The following is a 17,778-nucleotide window of genomic DNA, read 5'->3' on the forward strand; positions in this document are numbered from 1 at the left end:
CAATGCTCACAAACACGCAGAAAAGAGTGTACATTTCTATTCTTCCTGAAGGAATATGACAAAATGCCCACCTCTTTACACAGGGTCAATAATGATGCCACATTCCTTATATATTTCAATCCATTGTCTTCTTTTTAGTATCTGTCACTTAAAATTTTTTAAAAACTACAAATGTGCCTGTAAGTTGTAACTGGAAATGAACCTCAACCCTAATTTCAGCCTTCGGACCTCGGTCCCGGGCAGGCACTGACGCCGCCTGTTGGTGTAACAGTGACATCTAGTGGACAAATGAAGTAAGGTAGCTCTCAAAATTCCCATCATTATATCTGAAACATAAAGACTGCGTCTCCAAATCCAACCATTTTAGCATGAGTTCTTACTCATTTTGACAGAATCTACAGATTCTTATGAATACTCACCTCATATAATCTCTGTATATCTTAAATATATCCTTTCTTCCTATTTAATATCAATTCTTTATTGCACTTCAATTTCAGTCAAAAATAGGAAAAAAAAAAAGAAAAAAAATCAATTCTTTAAACTGAGCTAGTAAGAATATGTAACACTTGAGACTAGTGAGGTTAAAGGTATTACTTTCTCTTCCTTCTGCTGTTTCCCACCACAAAATAATTAGTTCATCTCTAGGAATGACAGGACCAAAATAAAAGAAATACTTTATATTTAAATAAAAATGAATAATGGCATTAAAAAATTTGCAATAGATGAAATCTGACCCTGTTTTATATGTAAAATTTATGGTATATGGAATATAAATAGAAAAGGATAATGCTAACAACCAAATTACGTCCTCTTGCCTCAATACTCAAATATTAAGAATACATATTTTAGCAACGATTGTCTCCTCCTCCGTGTTTAAAAACTTATAAATCAGTATAAATGCATATTCATTAAACATTACATTTAAAAGTGGAAAATGTCCACTGTGCTGGGTTATGATTTACCATTGAGTGTGTGTGTTTGTGTGTTCAAAGTGCAAAATGCAGCAGCCACGTTAACATTGATGATGTAACAAGCTACTGTAGGTGAGACTGTTACGTTTAATTTCTTGGAAAACTAAAGAAATTTCATAGGTTTAAAAAAATCGACTAACCAAAAAAAAAAAAAGGAACTAGAGAACTCTTACTTTTCAATAAGCAGCCAAAGGAAGAAAACATTTTTTCGTAAAAAAAGACTAAGAATGTAAAAGTACATTGTAGTATTTAAAAAGCTGGGACTGCAAATTAGTGCAACCTCTGTGGAAAAGAATTTGGAGATACGTCAAAGAGCTAAAAATAGAAATCCCATTTGATCCAGCAATAGCACTATTAGGCATCTACCCAAAAAAGCAAAAGCCATTCTATAATAAAGACACCTGCACCTGAATGTTTATAGCAGCACAATTCACTATTGCAAGGATGTGGAAACAGCCCAACTGCCTGTCAATTCATGAGTGCATTATTAAAATTTGGTATATGTATACAATGGAATATTACTCAATGATAAGAAACGATGGTGATCTAGCACCTCATATTTTCCTGGATTGAGCTTGAGCCCATTATCTGCAGTGAGGTATCACAAGATGGAAGGAATAGTCTACACATGTACTCGCCGTCAAATTGGCACTAACTGATCAACACTATGGTGCTCACACGGTAGTAATTTCTCCAGGGATTAGGGGGTTGGGGGGGTAAACTCACAACTAATGGACGCGGTGAGCATTGTAGAGGGGAAGGGCAAACCTCTAATCCTTGCTTGGGTGAGGCAAAGACAAAAATGTAACCAAAATGTTTACCCTCATAATATCCTGAAATAAATAAATAAATAAACACTCAAGTTCGTGCAACCAAAGTAAAAAAAGAAGATGAATAATCTGCTAGTAGGATGAACAACTTGTGAGAGAACTACTTTCCCAGTTTTTGGTCTTTTGGGTTTTGCTTTGTTTTTGTTTATTTTGGGGATCAGGTTAACAAAAATTTAGACCTTATCAGGACCCTAAAAAAAATATTTAAAAAGCATTTTGAAAAATCTGTAACAAGTTTATGACAAAATCTGTCTTTGAAAAAGGCCTATAAAAACAGCAGGTCAGAATTCCCCTCATCACCTTTGACTTTTTCTCATCGGAAAAAAAGCGTGTGCATCTCTGGAACTGTAAGTGTTGTTAAAATAGGCATATAAAAAACGGCAAAGAGAATTTCATGGGAAGTTTCTGTTTTTTACAATCCTGGGCATTGCGGCCCTCAGTAGGTGACAATAAAACTTCTCTAGCTAAGAAGCAAAACTGTATTAGGTCTGTTGCCTGGGTTGGGCTGATCTAACTTTTTCGAAGCGTGACTCCGTTTCTTCCAAGACTTTGGGTGTATGTCGAACAACGAATTTAACCTTCCCTCGAGCGGCTTTCAGCTGTTCTCCAGCTTTTTCATGCTCTTTCTCCTTCCACGCTCGCTCCATTTAACAGAAAGGAGTTGACCTCCTCGTTTGAGTCGCCCACGTCTATCAGCAATTGCATCTGGAATTATTCGAGATACGTAGACAGGAGAGTTTTTGTCCTTCGCCTCCCATAATGTTGGATCCAAGGCCGCCTTCCGTTTTTGGTAGCTCAGCAACTCGGGATGAGAATGTCCTTCGCTGGCAGCAAATGCAGCCACCGGAGCCTTTGCGTCAGCTCTCCCCGCGGGGCTGCTGCTGTCCACGGGCTCGAGCCGTGTGCATCTGCCTCTCACAGCACCGCGGAACTCACTTCGAAGGACTTTTTGTAAAGCCTGAAGTTTCTCTGGTGGCACCTCTCCACCCCTTTGCAGCTTTTCCAACAATTCAATTGCTCTACAAATACCTCGGTCCAAGTCTGGGCCACACTCACCCGTCTCCGGCTGCACAGGTTCCTCCAGCCCCCACCAGCTTCTCCCTTGAGGACTTTTTGTTTTATCTCTGGGAAGAAAGTTATTGGTATTTTTATAGTGACTGCATTGAGTCTGTAGATTACTCTGGGTAACACGAATGTTTAAAAAATATTAATTCTTCCAATCCATGAACATAGGTCCTTTTCAAGATTTTTCATAAGTGGTTTAAAGTTTTGACTGTAGAGATTGTTCAGCTCCTTGGTTAAATTCATTCCAGGTATTTGGGGCTTTCTTTGTAGTTATTGTAAACTAAATTGCTTTCTTGATATCTTTTTTGATATCTTTTTTGATAGTTTGCTATTAAAATATAAAAAATCACTGATGATTTGTGGTTTTTGTTTTTATTCTACAGCTTTACTGAACTTGCTTATCAGTTCAAATGGTTTTCTGGTGGAGTGTTTAGGGATTTCTTTATGTAAGATCATGCCATCTGTGAACAGGGACAATGTGACGTCCTCCTTACAATTTGGGTGCCCTTTATTTCTTTCTGTGTTTGTTTGTTTGTTTGTTTGTTTGTTTTGAGACAGAGTCTCACTCTGTTGCCCAGGCTAGAGTGAGTGCCGTGGCGTCAGCCTAGCTCACAGCAACCTCAGACTCCTGAGCTCAAGCGATCCTCCTGCCTCAGCCTCCCGGGTAGCTGGGACTACAGGCATTCACCACCATGCCCGGCTAATTTTTCTATATGTATTTTTAACTGTCCAGATAATTTCTTTCTATTTTTAGTAGAGACAGGATCTTGCTCTTGCTCAGGCTGGTCTCGAACTCCTGAGCTCGAGGGATCCTTCTGCCTTGGCCTCCCAGAGTGCTAGGATTATAGGCGTGAGCCACCTCGCCCGGCCCTTTATTTCTTTCTGTTGCCTAGTTACTCTGGCCAGGATTTCCAATATTATTTTGAATAAAAATAGTGAAAGTGGGCATCTTTGTCTTGTTCCAGATGTTAGAGGAAAGGCTTCCAAATTTTCCCCCTTTGGTGTGATTGGTAGCTGGGGCTTTGCCATATGTGGCCTTTGTTGTGTGTAGGTACATTCCTTCAATACCTCATTTGTTGAGAGTTTTTATCATAAAGGAGTATTGGATTTTTTTCAAAATGCTTTTTCTACATCTGTTGAAACTATCATGTGATTTTTGTCCTTTATTCTGTTAATAAGATGTATCATGTACATTGATTTGCATATGTTGAACTATCCTTGCATCCCTGGGATAAGACCCACTTGATCGTGGTAAACCATCTTGTTAATGTGCTGTTGAATTTTATTTGCTGTTATTATGTTGAGGATTTTTGCACCTATGATCATCAGGGATATTGGCCTATAGTTTCCCTTTTTTGTTTTGTCCTTGTCTGGTTTTGGTACCAGGGTAATGCTGACCTCAAAGCGCGAGTTTGGAAGAATTCCCTTCTCTACAATTCTTTTGGAACAATTTGAGAAGTATTGGCATTAATTCTTCTCTAAATGCCTGGTAGAATTCAGCAGTGAATCTTTCAGGTCTTGGGCTTTTTCCCATGGGAGACTTTTCAACACGGGATCAATCTTGTTTCTCATTATTGGTCAGATTCCTATTTCTTCATGATTCAAACTTGGTAGACTGTATGTGTCCAGGAATTTTCTCTTTTTCCTAGGTTTTCCAATTTTGGGATGATAATATCATGATAATATCTTATTATTAGATAAGATAATAATAAGATATTATTTTTCATGATAATATCTTATTATCCTTTGTATTTCTGTGGAATCTGTTGTAACATTTCATTTTTCACCTCTGATTTTTTGGAGTTCTTTTTGTAAAGTAGCTAATGGTTTTTGATTTTATTTATCTCTGCAAAAAAACAATTCATAGTTTCATGTTTTTGAAATACTTTTCTAGTCTAGTGTTTCACTTATTTCTGCTCTTTATTACTTTTTTCTTATACTAATTTTGGCTTTGGTTTGGTTTCTTTGTCTTCTGTTAACCAAACTGTGTTTGGGATTTGGGCCTTGATGGGGGTACCTGGGCACTGAGGTTTCTATTTAATATGATCACTGGTTAGGTGTCACTCACTCACAGCATGTTTAAGGACTGGCCAAATGGGACAGTTGAAAGAGTATATTGTATATTTAATAATGTTGGTTTCTAGAGGACATTTTATCATGAGCCACAGCCCCTCAGTTCCTTAGCACAGGTCATACCGTGGTGAAGTAGTCACTGCCACTGTTCAGGGCAGACATACCAGTCCCACCAAGACGGCCAGGAACTTGGGTTTGTTCCATGTGGGCATCAGCAGGTTAAGATGTCTGGGCCCGTAATAGGATGTAGGAAAGGGAGGGGAGCCACCGTGACCAGTAGATTTTTATCATAAGTGGTGCCCACTGTGGCACCAGTGGTGACATCTTAGCTTGTCACTGGTCGGCCCAGAGATTCCAGAGGGGAATGAGCAGCCAGTCGTTAGTGCTCTGGGCCCCCAGGAGTCTGTGGCTTGTGCCCCAGCGTCTCTGAGGGCTTGGCAGTGTGGTCCGTGACGTGCATCCCAGAGAGTGGGCAGTGATGGAGAGGGCAGTTGTTTCCTGGCGGAAGGAGGAGGTCCAGGAGCTGCCCGGTCCCTAGTGCAGGGACAGGGGAGGCTCCATTTCCACAGGTCTGGAAAAGGGGTCAAGGGCAACGGCAACAGCAGCACTAGCGATGCTGGGCTGTCCTGTCCACCCGGAGGGGCTCGGGACCCTTGCAGCGTCTTGCCCAGCGTGCATACTTACTGCTCAGCTAAACTGTGATGAGATGATCTGGCACTGCCAACCTGCGGAGCTGCCAGTAGAGGACGTCTGTTCCCACGATTCCTTCTCCCTGAGAGTGGGGGCAGAGGTGGCCTCCTGAATCCAGGGTGATGCCTGCGGGGTGGCGAACAATAGTGCGCGTTGAACTTCCAGCTGTCGTGGAAATAAGCCGGGCCTGTGCTTGGAGCCCGTGAGCAGCCGGTGTCTGAGCCTCTCTGGCTCCTGCTCTTTTGTGTTCTGTTCAGGCTTGTCGGACCGACCCGTGTCAGCAGTTTCTATGAACCGCAGCACTATTGCCCGGTAGGCTGGAGAGAGGAGCTCCGTAAAGGAAGACTTCCTTGGCCTCCACTCCTAAAGGCGCTTCCTCTGGGTGGCCAGTGGTGGCGGGTCTGTGCGGAATACTGCTCAGGAAAACGACAGACCCACTGCATCATGCCAATCTCACGGGGCAGAAGTCTGCCCTCCTCCAGGGTTTTCTGCCTTCCCTGTGCCTCAGCTGCAGTCACGGTAATGGAGGAGTGGCCTCTCACCAGGCTGTAAAGACAGACCCGTGGGAGCGGCCGGGTGCAGCGGCTCGCACCCGCAGTCCAGCACTGTGGGAGGCCAAGGCAGGAGGATCGCTTCAGGCCAGGAGTTTGAGACCAGCCTGGGCAACACAGCGAAATCCCGGCTCTACAAAAAAATAGGAAAATTAGCCAGGTATGGCGGTGCCTACATGTAGGAGGCTGAGGCAGGAGGATCGCTTGAGCCCAGGAGTTTGAAGGTGCAATGAGCTATGATGGTGCCACCGCACTGTAGCCCAGGTGACAGAGCAACACCCTGTCTCAGAAAAAAAAAGGAAAAACAATAGCCATTGACTTTAATATCCATGTGAGTCTGCGTACAGCCTTGAGAGGCAGAAGAACGCAAAGAAGTGAGAGGAGCAGAGAGCGAGCACTTCTCAGCCGCAGCTTGAGGCTGGCGCTCGGGGGAGCAGGAGGGCCGTGGTGCTCAGGAAGGGCAGCGTCTCTCACGCTGACCGCGGGCCTTCCAGCACCGGGCGTGGCCGCGGCTGTGTAGACCTCCACAGGGGACAGACCCCAGGGCTCTCCGCGGACACGGGGAGCCAGGAGTGGCCAGGCCGTGTGCGTGCTGATGCGGCGATTCCCAAGGTTGCTCAGAGCACTGGTTTCTCAAGATGCTCAGGTGAAAAGCTGCCTGAACCTTCTGGAAAACCACAGACTTTTCCCCTCTTGATCTTCACAAGGGACATGTGCATTTGCTGGACCAAGTTGACCTTGAGACCTTCAAAGAGAAACAAACTGTTTTCCTGAGACACTCACACTCCTGACACCAGGTTTGTCGCCACACAAAGTGACTCTCCGGCTCTCCGGTGTCCCCCAGTTCAGGTAGGGACACGAACTGCCTGCAGGGGGCGCACATCCCAGTCCCACAAGGCTGCCCCCCTTCACATGCGAATCGAACACTGCGGTCCGCGTGCTCCCCATTCTTCTGTCCAGCTGGGCTGCAAATGGGGGTTCCTGACCCCTCCTCAGGTTCCATAATTTGCTCCGATGGCTCACAGAACTCGGGGAGACCCTTTCTTCAGTTTGCCAGTTTATTGCAAAGGGTATAATAAAGGACACATGGACAGGCAGCTGAGGAGGTACCTAGGGAAAGGTCTGGAAGGCCCTGAGCACAAGAGCTTCTGTCCCCGTGAAGCTGGGGTGTGCCACCCTCCCAACACCTGGGTGTTCCCCAACCTGGAGACTCTCCGAACCCTGCAGTTTAGGGGTCACCGCACGAGCATGGTCCGTCTCCAGCCCCTCTTCCCTCCCTGGAGGACGGGGCGCGGCTGGAAGCTCCACGCTCCTAATCAGGGCTCGGCCTTTCTGGTGACCAGCCCCAGCCTGAAGCTAACCAAGAGGCACCTCGTTCGACCAGAAGATGCTCCTGTCACCCAGGAAATTCCCAAGGATTCAGGAGCTCTGCGGCAGACCTCCTGTCACCCCCATCACTCAGGAGATGACAAAGGTCTTGGGAGCTTGTGTCAGGAACTGGGGGCAGAGACCAAAATATATATGTTTCGTGTTGCACAGACGTATTTATCAAACGGCATTTAGTAATGTCCCGGGCATCTGCGCTCCACAGAACATCTTCAGGAAAGCGTTAAGTTTGTGCATCTGCAAACTTCTTAATTAGAATCTGTGTTCTAAGTAGCCCAGGAAAGTGGGTGAAATGGACTTTCTGCCTTGGTTGTCCCCCAGCAGCCCGGAACTCATTTCCTCCCTCCTCCGTCTCGGATGAAGGGACAGCCGTTTCCCCCACACAGCCCTGTACTCGCTGCCAAAATGCACTTTATGCTGCCACCCTCAGTGCCAGGTCTCTGAAGTCCCCCCACCCTCCTCCTTCCTTTCCGAGCTAACTTCCGCCGCCCACCCGTCCACTCGCCTCCCCTCCGCTCCCCTCCACCTCCCACCAACCAGCCTCTCTGCCCCCCGGCTGCTGCGTCAAGGGCCCCTCCTCTGTACTTATCTCCACCCCAACAAATAAAAGGAAACTGATGCTTCTTTGTGACTTGCTGGGTGCTGCGCACTTAAAGGAACTGAATGATTACTCGTGAGTGAATCTCCAACTCGTGTGCTTGCTCCTTGAGGACAGGTATTACATTGTCCTCGTCTTTCTAGCTCTGGCATGGTGCGAGCACATAGTAGCTGCTCAGTAAATGCATTTGTTCCACGAGCGCTTATGATGCATACAATACACACATCCAGCTCCTACCGGCTCAGGAGTCAAAATAGTAACTCCTTGGACAAATGGACTTGTATAAGAATAGAAAATGACTGGGACAGGGAAGGGGGCCCTCAGTCTAATGCGTGAAGTTTAAATACGCAAGAGATGTTCATCCTGAAGGCGTCACTCCCCATCTGCTATCTAGCTCACAAGGTTTTGCCCTGAGGCAAGAGAGGACACTCCGCCAGCCACCCCATCCTGTTCGGATCCGGATTAGGCTCCTCCTAGAGCTGTGACACCAGGCGGTCCACTTGTGCCCTGAGGGCCCGCCAGGCACCCTCCCTCAGGCCCAGTAGGGTTCCGTGCACCCCAAGCCCCTCCGGTACCCTGGTTTCTCTTTCACATGTGAGGCAGAGAAGAGGACACGGTTTCCTGCTCTGCCGAGCGGGATTTAGGGAACTGCAGACCAATTAACCCAGCAGGAGCCCTGGGAACTGCCACCCACAGTGGTTGGTTGTCTCAACTCTCATATCCATTTAAGAGACACAGTAGAACCAACCTCAAGAGGATGCCAGAAACCAGGAGGGACCCCAGAGGCCCCATCTCGGGCCTGAGCCCAGGTTGGCAGATGGCACCGGGGTGGAGCACAGGCTCTCGCCGTCCTCAGCGTCCCTCCCCCGATCTGTTAAACGGGCAGGCGCTGGAATGGTGTGGAAAGCCGTGGGCCGCCGGGAAATGCTGGTGTCATTTGCTGGTGTTAATATCCTTGTTCTGAAACCCGCTTGAGGAAGGGACAGCCCTGGGTTCCCTGAGACAACTGCAAATGAAAAACATATCAGCAGCCACCACCCACAATCCCTCATGAAAAGTCACTCAGAAAGTCAGATGCCAAGTGCTTCCCCATCGATTTGTTTTCTTTGTGTTTGTTTCTACAGAACCATCCCGCCCCGACCCCCCCTCCCCGCCCCGTCCACAAACTCGGAAGGACAGAGGAGAGTGGGGGAGGGAGGTGTGCCCGGGACACGCAGTCCAGCTCGGAAGCTTCCCAGGGTGGGCCCAGGGTTGTCGCCCAGGTACTCCACGCCATCCTGTAAGCACAGCGGTTCTCTTGACTGCCATGGAGGTGCCGCCTTCCTTTTCCACTGAATCCCTGGCAGAGACCCCGCAGCAGTTTGCACGTCCCGCCTCCTTTGAACTCGCCTTCCGGGCTGAGTGTGCCAGGCACGCACAGCAGCGTGGGCTTCTTGCACTGCTGCCACCCCTGCCGTTTGCATTCACACCAGGCCGACCTCCTCACCGTGCTGTGCACTCCGCAGGGCTTAGGGTCGTCACGCTCCAGGTGACGTGCAGGGACCATGGCTTGACCTCCTCACATTCTGTCCTGCCGCCACTGCCCACCACAGGACATGGGATTGGCTCCACTGTGCTTTGAGCTGCATGCTAGATCTTTCTGGCAGACCTGAAACACAGCTCACCGCGTACGACTGTGAGTGGCTTAGTCTGTTCCGGGCTGCTGTAACAAAATGCCTCACAGCAACAGAAATTTATTCTTCACCGTTCTGGAATCTGGGGAGTCTAAGATCAAGGCACCAAGAGATTTGGTGTCTGCAGAGAGCCCATTTCCTGGTTTGTAGACAGCTGTCTTTTCTTCACGTCCTCAGAGGGCAGAAGGAGCAAAGACGTCTTTCACAAAGGCACTAACCCCATTGACGAGGGCGCCACCCTTTCGCCACCCCTCCCCGAAGGCCCCACCTTCTCAGACCATCACCTTGGTGATTAGGTTTCTACATATGAATTTTGGAAGGGCACAAAAATTTAGACCATAGCTGTGAGGAACCTCGCAGTGGCACCCTGGTAAAGAACCAGGACCATCACTTGAGGCCAGGAGTTCGAGACCAGCCTGGGCAACATATTAATAGCAAGACCTCGTTTCTACAAAAGGCCTCTTTTGGGGAAAGGGCGTTTTCAGTTGCACAAAGGATAGTTGTATCATGTTAGGTGGAACCATGACCTTGTTATTGTCTTTATTTGGAGGTTGAGCATGGTTTAAGGAGGTGTGTGTGGGTGCCAGGTTGACAAGGGGTGGACTTGGGATGGCTAATTCTATGTCTCAGTGGGACTGGGCCACTGGATGCACAGGTCTGATTACACATTATTTCTGGGTGTGTCTGTGAGGGTATTTTCAGAAGAAATCAGCATTTAAATTGGTGGTGCAGGCAGGTATGCATGCGTTCCTGGAGAAGCTTCCATGCAGCTTGCAGGAGCCAGAATGGACAATAAGGACCCTGTCCTCCAAACACTGGGGATCTGTGCTCTGATTGCTGCTTGCTGCTTCTAATCGTGGCGGTGCAAACAAAAAGGCAGGCAGCCATTGTCGTAATCTCCACTGCCATTTTTGCAAAACCCTCCCTCCTCTAGATGAAACAATTTGCAAGAGATTTAAAGAATCAACATCTCCCCCTGCTTTATTTTTCTCTTTTACCCTTTTTAGGAGCCAGATATTTAAAAGCAACCATATGGATGGGAGAATTTAGAGAATCATGATGCATGCCCAACAGAAAGGTGTGGGCTCAGAAGAGATCTGAAAAGACCTTAAGTGTACACTGCAGACTGATCCCTCAAACAGAAACACCCTATAAAAATTTTTTACAAAGTAAGTCCTGGTAAAAGGGAGAAATCTGATCTCGATAATTACCACATTATAAGAGTCACATGTCCAGTTTTCAAGAAGATATCACAAGGCATACAAAGAAATAGGAAGACAAAGCCTGTTCAGAGAAAAATAAATAAATCAAAAGAAACCATCTCAGAGAAAGACCAGATGGAAGATTTACCAGACACATATTTTGAAACAATGTCTTAGGCCGGGCGCGGTGGCTCACGCCTGTAATCCTAGCACTCTGGGAGGCCGAGGTGGGCGGATCGTTTGAGCTCAGGAGTTCAAGACCGGCCTGAGCAAGAGCGAGACCCCATCTCTACTAAAAATAGAAAGAAATTATTTGGACAGCTAAAAATATATATAGAAAAAATTAGCCGGGCATGGTGGCGCATGCCTGTAGTCCCAGCTACTCAGGAGGCTGAGACAGGAGGATCGCTTGAGCTCAGGAGTTTGAGGTTGCTGTGAGCTAGGCTGACGCCACGGCACTCACTCTAGCCTGGGCAACAGAGTGAGACTCTGTCTCAAAAAAAAAAAAAAAAAAAGAAACAATGTCTTAAAGATGGTCAAGGAGCTAAAGGAAGATGTGGACAAAGTCAAGAAATTGATATATATGAGCAAAATGGAAATATCAAGAAAAGAGAAAACATAAAAGGGAATTAAAAAAAGAATTCTAGAGCTGTAAAGTACCACAACTTAAATGAAAAATTCAGTAAAATGATTCAAAAGCGGATTTGAGTAGGCAGAAGAAAGAATCAGTGAACTTGAAAATGGGACAATTGAAATCATAGAGTTTTAGGAACAGAAAGAAAAAAGACGGAAGAAAAGCAAACAGAGCCTGTGGGACCTGTGGGACCCCATCAGACCAACCAACATATGCATTGTGGAGTCCCAGAATGAGAAGAGAGAGAGAAAGGGGACAAGGGGCTATTTCAGGAAATGATACCCAAAGACCCCAAACTTGATGAAAGACATGAATATAAATATTTAAGAAGCTCAATGAACTCCCAGTAAACTCAAATAGATCACACCAAAGCATATAATAATAAAACTGTCAAAGGCAAAGAGAGAATCTTGAAAACAGGAAGAGAAAAGTGACTTGACACATACAAGGGCTTCTCAATCAGATTATCAGCAGATTTCTCATCAAAGACCTGCCAGAAGGCAGAGAGTTGATATATTCGAAGTTGTAAAGGAAAAAACTGTCAATGAAGAGCCCTATATCCGGCAAAACTGTCTTTCAAAAGTGAGGGAGAAATTAAGAGTTTCCTAGATAAACAAAAACCTAGGGGAGTTTGTTACCACTAGTTCTGTCCTGCAAGAAATGCTAAAGAGAGACCTGTGGATTGAAATGAAAGCACACTAAACATTAACACAGTAACTCAAAGGCATATGAACAAGTAAAGAGCTCTAGTAAAGGTAAATGGACAATTATAAAAGCCAGTTTTTTTGTTTTGTTTTGTTTTTGTTTTTACAGGTAGGCTGTCACCTAGGCTGGAGCTAGGCTGGAGTGCAGTGGTGCAAACACAGCTCACTGCAGGCTCAAACTCCTGGGCTCAAGTGATCCTCCTGCCTCAGCCTCCCAAGTAGCTGAGACTATAGGTGCACACAACCATGTCCAGATAATTTTTCTTATTTTTTTTTAAAGACAGAGTCTCACTGTGTTGCCCAGGCTGGTCTCAAACTCCTGTCCCCAAGCATTCCTTCTCCCTTGGCCTCCCAAAGTGCTGGGATTACAGGTGTGAGACACCATGCCTGTCCTATAAAAGTTAGTATCTTTTGTGAAGTTTGGTAACTTCACTTTTTGTTTTCTACATGATTTAAAAGACTAATGTTTAAAAAGAATTATTAGTCTATATTTTTGGACACACAATGTATAAGCAATGTAATTTTATGACATCAGTACTGATAGGGAGTTGGGTGCAGTGGTTCATGCCTGTAATCCCAGTGCTTTGGGAGGCTGAGGTGGGAGAATCACTTGAGGCCAGGAGTTCAAGACCAGCCTCACCAACATAGCAAGACCCCATCTCTACGAAAAAATAGAAAAAATCAGCCAGGCTTGGTGATACGTATCTGCAGTCTCAGCTACTTGGGAGGCTGAGGCAGGAAGATCGCTTAAGCACAAGATTTTTTAATTTCAAATTCCAGTTGTTCATGGTTGATGTGTAGCAAAGCAACTGACTTTTGTACATTAACCTTGCATCCTGAAACCTGCCATAATTGCTCATTAGTTCCAAGAGATGTTTTTATTGATTGTTTGGTATCGTGGACAAAGATAGTTTTCCTTCATATGACATATGATTTTTTTCTTCAGTCTGTTGCTGTGATGGATAACATTAATTGATTTTCAAATGTTGACATGTCCTTGCATACATGGAATGAATCCCACTTCATCATGGCATCTAATTATTTATACATTGTTGGATTTGATTTGCTGATATTTCTTTGCAGATCTTTGTCTCTGTGTTCATGAGAAATGTTGGTCTCCACTTTTGCTTTCTTTGTAATGTCTGTCTGGTTTTGGTATCATGGTAATTCCAGCCTCATTCAATTTGTTAGGAAGTATTCCTTCTGCTTCTATATTCCAGAAGAGCTTGTAGATAATGGATATAGTTTCTTCCTTAAATGTTTGGTAGAACTCACCCACAAAACCACATGAACCTGGTACCTTATGTTTTAGAGGGGTTTTAATTATTGATTCAATTTCTTTAATTGATATAGACCTATTCATATTATCTAATTCTTATGTGAGTTTTGATAGATTTGTCTTTCAAGGAATTGGTCTATTTCATCTGGTTATCAAATTTGTGAGCATAGAGCTATTCATCATATTCCCTTATCATCTTCTTAATGTCCATGGGACCAGTAGTGATGGCCTCTCTTTCATTTTCAATATTAGTAATTTCCCTTTTTTCTTGGTTAGCTTGGCTAGAGATTTGCCAATTTCATTGACAAGTTATATTTTCATTTTATTTGAAAATATTTTGAAATTTTACTTGAGACTTCTTCTTTAACCCACAGGTTACCTGAGAAATGTGTTGTTTAATCTCTAAGCATTTGGGGGGTTTCCAGCTATCTTTCTGTTACTGATTTCTAGTTTAATTCCGTTGTGCTTTAAGAGCAGGCGTTGCATGATTTCTGTTCCTTTAAATTTGTTAAGATGTGTTTTATGGTCCAGCATGTGGCCTATCCCGGTGAATGTTCCCTGTGAACTTGATTAAGAATGTGTATTCTGCTGTCGCTGGATGAAGTGTCAGATCTATGTCAATTAGATCTAATTTATTAATGCTGCTGTTTCAGTTTAACTTTGTCCTTATTGATTTTCTGCCTGCTGGATTTGTCCATTTCTGATAGAGGGGTGTTGAAATCTCCTGCTATAATAGGCGAATTCATCTATTTCTCCCTGAAGTTTTATCAGTTTTTGCCTCGTGTATTTTACTGGCCTGTTGTTGGCTGTGTACATATTAAATATTGTTATGTCTTCTTGGAGAATTGAGCCCATCATCAGTATATAATGCCCCTCTTTATCTGTGATAATTTTCCTTGCTCTGAAGGCTGCATCTGAAATCAATATAGCTACCATAGCTTTCGTCTCATTAGTGTTACGATAGTATACTTTTGCCATTCCTTTCCTTTTAATTTATGTGTATCTTTATATTTAAAATGGGTTTCTTATTGACAACATATTGCTAGGTCTCATTATTTTTTAACACACTCTGATAGTCTGTGTCTTGGGTGTCTTTAGGCCATTGGCATTTAAAGTGATTGTTGATATAGTTGTATAATATCTACTATATTTGTCAATGCCTTTGTTTCTTTCTCTCTTTTTTTGCCTTCCACTAAAACTGTCTTCACTAGTTTTATTTATTTATTTTTTTTTTTGAGACAGAGTCTCACTCTGTTGCCCAGGCTAGAGTGAGTGCCGTGGCGTCAGCCTAGCTCACAGCAACCTCAAACTCCTGGGCTCAAGCGATCCTCCTGCCTCAGCCTCCCGAGTAGCTGGGACTACAGGCATGCACCACCATGCCCGGCTAATTTTTTCTATATATATTTTTAGCTGTCCATATAATTTCTTTCTATTTTTAGTAGAGATGGGGTCTCGCTCTTGCTCAGGCTGGTCTCGAACTCCTGAGCTCAAACGATCCGCCCACCTCGGCCTCCCAGAGTGCTAGGATTACAGGCGTGAGCCACCGCGCCCGGCCGTGTCTTCACTAGTTTTAATCAAGCGTTTTATATTATTACTTTCACATTTTATATTAATACTTCACTTTCTCTCCTCTCTTAGCATATCCTTCCTCCTATTCCTTATACCATAGCTGTCATTCAATTCACCCATCCATCAGCTATACTTACTGAATACATGTCACTGTAATTATTTTAAACAAATTGTCACATATGTTAAGCTAATTAAGAAGAAGAATAGAAGATTTCTATTTTATCTTCATTTATTCCTTCTCTAATCTCGTCCTTTTTATGTAGATCCAAATTTTCTACATCATTTTCCTTTTCTTCTGTATAATTTAACATTTCTTGCAAAGCAGGTCTACTGATGACAAAGTCCCTCAATTTTTGTTTGTCCTAGAAATTATTTCTCCTTCTTTTTTTTTTTTTTTTTTTTTTTTTTTGAGACAGAGTCTCACTCTGTTGCCCAGGCTAGAGTGAGTGCCGTGGCGTCAGCCTAGCTCACAGCAACCTCAAACTCCTGAGCTCAAGCGATCCTCCTGTCTCAGCCTCCCGAGTAGCTGGGACTACAGGCATGCGCCACCATGCCCGGCTAATTTTTTCTATATATATTTTTAGCTGTCCATATAATTTCTTTCTATTTTTAGTAGAGGTGGGGTCTCGCTCTTGCTCAGGCTGGTCTCGAACTCCTGAGCTCAAACGATCCGCCCACCTCGGCCTCCCAGAGTGCTAGGATTACAGGCATGAGCCACCGCGCCCGGCCTCTCCTTCATTTTTGATGGAAAATTTAGCTAGATACAGGATTCTAGGTTGGTGGACTTTCCCCTTCAACTTCTCCTCCTCTTATTGCTTGCACACTTTCTGAGAAGTTTGATGTAATTTTTTTTTTAGAGACAGGGTCTTGCTATGTTGCCCAGGCTGGTCTCAAACTCCTGTCCTCAAGTGATCCTCCTGCCTTGGCCTCCCCAAGTGCTGGGATTGCAGGCGTGAGCCACCCTGTCCAGCCTCAATGTAATTCTTATACTTGCTACTCTATAGGTCAGGTGTATTTTTCCCTCTGGCTTCCTTCAAGATTTTCTCTTCATCTTTAATTTTCTACAATTTGAATAAGATATACCCTTCGTTTTGTTTTGGTTTGGTTTGGTTTTTTTGTAGATTTTTTGGTATTTATCCTGCTTGGTGTTCCCTGAACTTTCTGGATCTGTGGTTTGTTGTCTCTCATTAATTTCATAAAATTTTCGGTCATTCTTGCTTCAAATATTTCTTCTGTTGTTGTCTCTCTTCTCCTTCTGGTATTCCCATTATGCGTATATGTTACATTTTTGGTAATTGTCCCTGAATTCTTGTATATTCTGTTCTGTCTTTTCATTCGCTTTTTTTCTTTGCATTTCAGTTTTGGGCGTTTCTGTTGATATTTCTTCAAGTTGAGAACTAAAAATCCTAAGCCCCCAACCAACTGAACACACACCCTCTTGGCCAAAAGGACCCCAGAGAAACCTTAAACACTGAGTTCCTGGCCATGTTGGGACAGGAGGTTGGATATGCCTCATTATACCCCCTCCCTTTTGCAGTTTAGACACTGATGTTAAAATAGAGATCATAAGACTGGCGGAACAGACTCTTTGCAGCAATAAGATGCCAAATTATACACAAGACCTAAGGTAAAGATTAACTCATGCACCCCTATATTTAAATAATAAACTATGTTCTAACTGCCACAAGGTTTTTCTTTTTCTCCAACACCTAAATAAGCACTGGCTGGGAGATGAGCTGTATTGAAACAATTGAAGCTCATCTACCACCAGATGCTAACTGGCCCCCTTGTTCCACGAGCCATAGCTACAGCTTTGGTTGGATGAGAGATGGATTTCAGTGACTTTCTCCTATTAAGAGACCACTGACCACGGACTGATTCTGGTCAGTTTTACAGAGGCTGTGACTGGGTGACTTCATGTCCCTGCTTCACCTTCTGATGTATAGCGCCTAATTGTAATACATTTCAATGTTAAGTCTCCATCCCAACGTGGTATGCAAGTAATATACATGTTTGCTTGTCACGTGTGTGTGAGAACGCTTTTGTGAATATTCACAGCTTCTCCTGTAACCTGTGGAATATGTATGTTTAGCCAACCCGTACGCATAAAGCTCCTGCCCTGACCTCTTCTCCTTGGTAGTGCCTGCCTCTGGTTTCAGCCAGAGGCCTGCTTCCCAGCTTAAAGGTTGTAACTCTTTATGATAAATAAAATTCTCCTTTCTAAATTTATAGATCTCATGTTCTTTTGTTTTGTTTGAGACAGGGTATCACTCTGTTACCAGGCTAGAATGCAATGGCATCAGCCTAGCTCACAGCAACCTCAAACTCCTGGGCTCAAGTGATCCTCTGGCCTCAGCCTCCCCAGTAGCTGGGTTTATAGGCGTGACCCACTGCACCCTGCCTAGATCTCATATTTTTAAGTCAACAAAGTTCACCCGGTTTTTTCTTGGCCAAGTCTTAGTCTACTGATGAGCCCATCAAAGACATTCTTCATTTATGTTACAGTGTTTTGGACTTCTCACATTTTTTGATTCTTTCTTAGACTTTCCATCT

The 17,778-nt window shown here is 44.3% G+C and overlaps 1 pseudogene; it reads right to left on the bottom strand.

Moving 5' to 3' along the window:
- Positions 1–2,257: 2,257 nt before the first annotated feature.
- Positions 2,258–8,956, bottom strand: LOC138401660 (protein lin-7 homolog C-like; annotated as a pseudogene).
- Positions 8,957–17,778: the final 8,822 nt, after the last annotated feature.

Source organism: Eulemur rufifrons, chromosome 21, assembly GCF_041146395.1.
Source record: "Eulemur rufifrons isolate Redbay chromosome 21, OSU_ERuf_1, whole genome shotgun sequence".
Taxonomy (NCBI): Eukaryota; Metazoa; Chordata; class Mammalia; order Primates; family Lemuridae; genus Eulemur; species Eulemur rufifrons.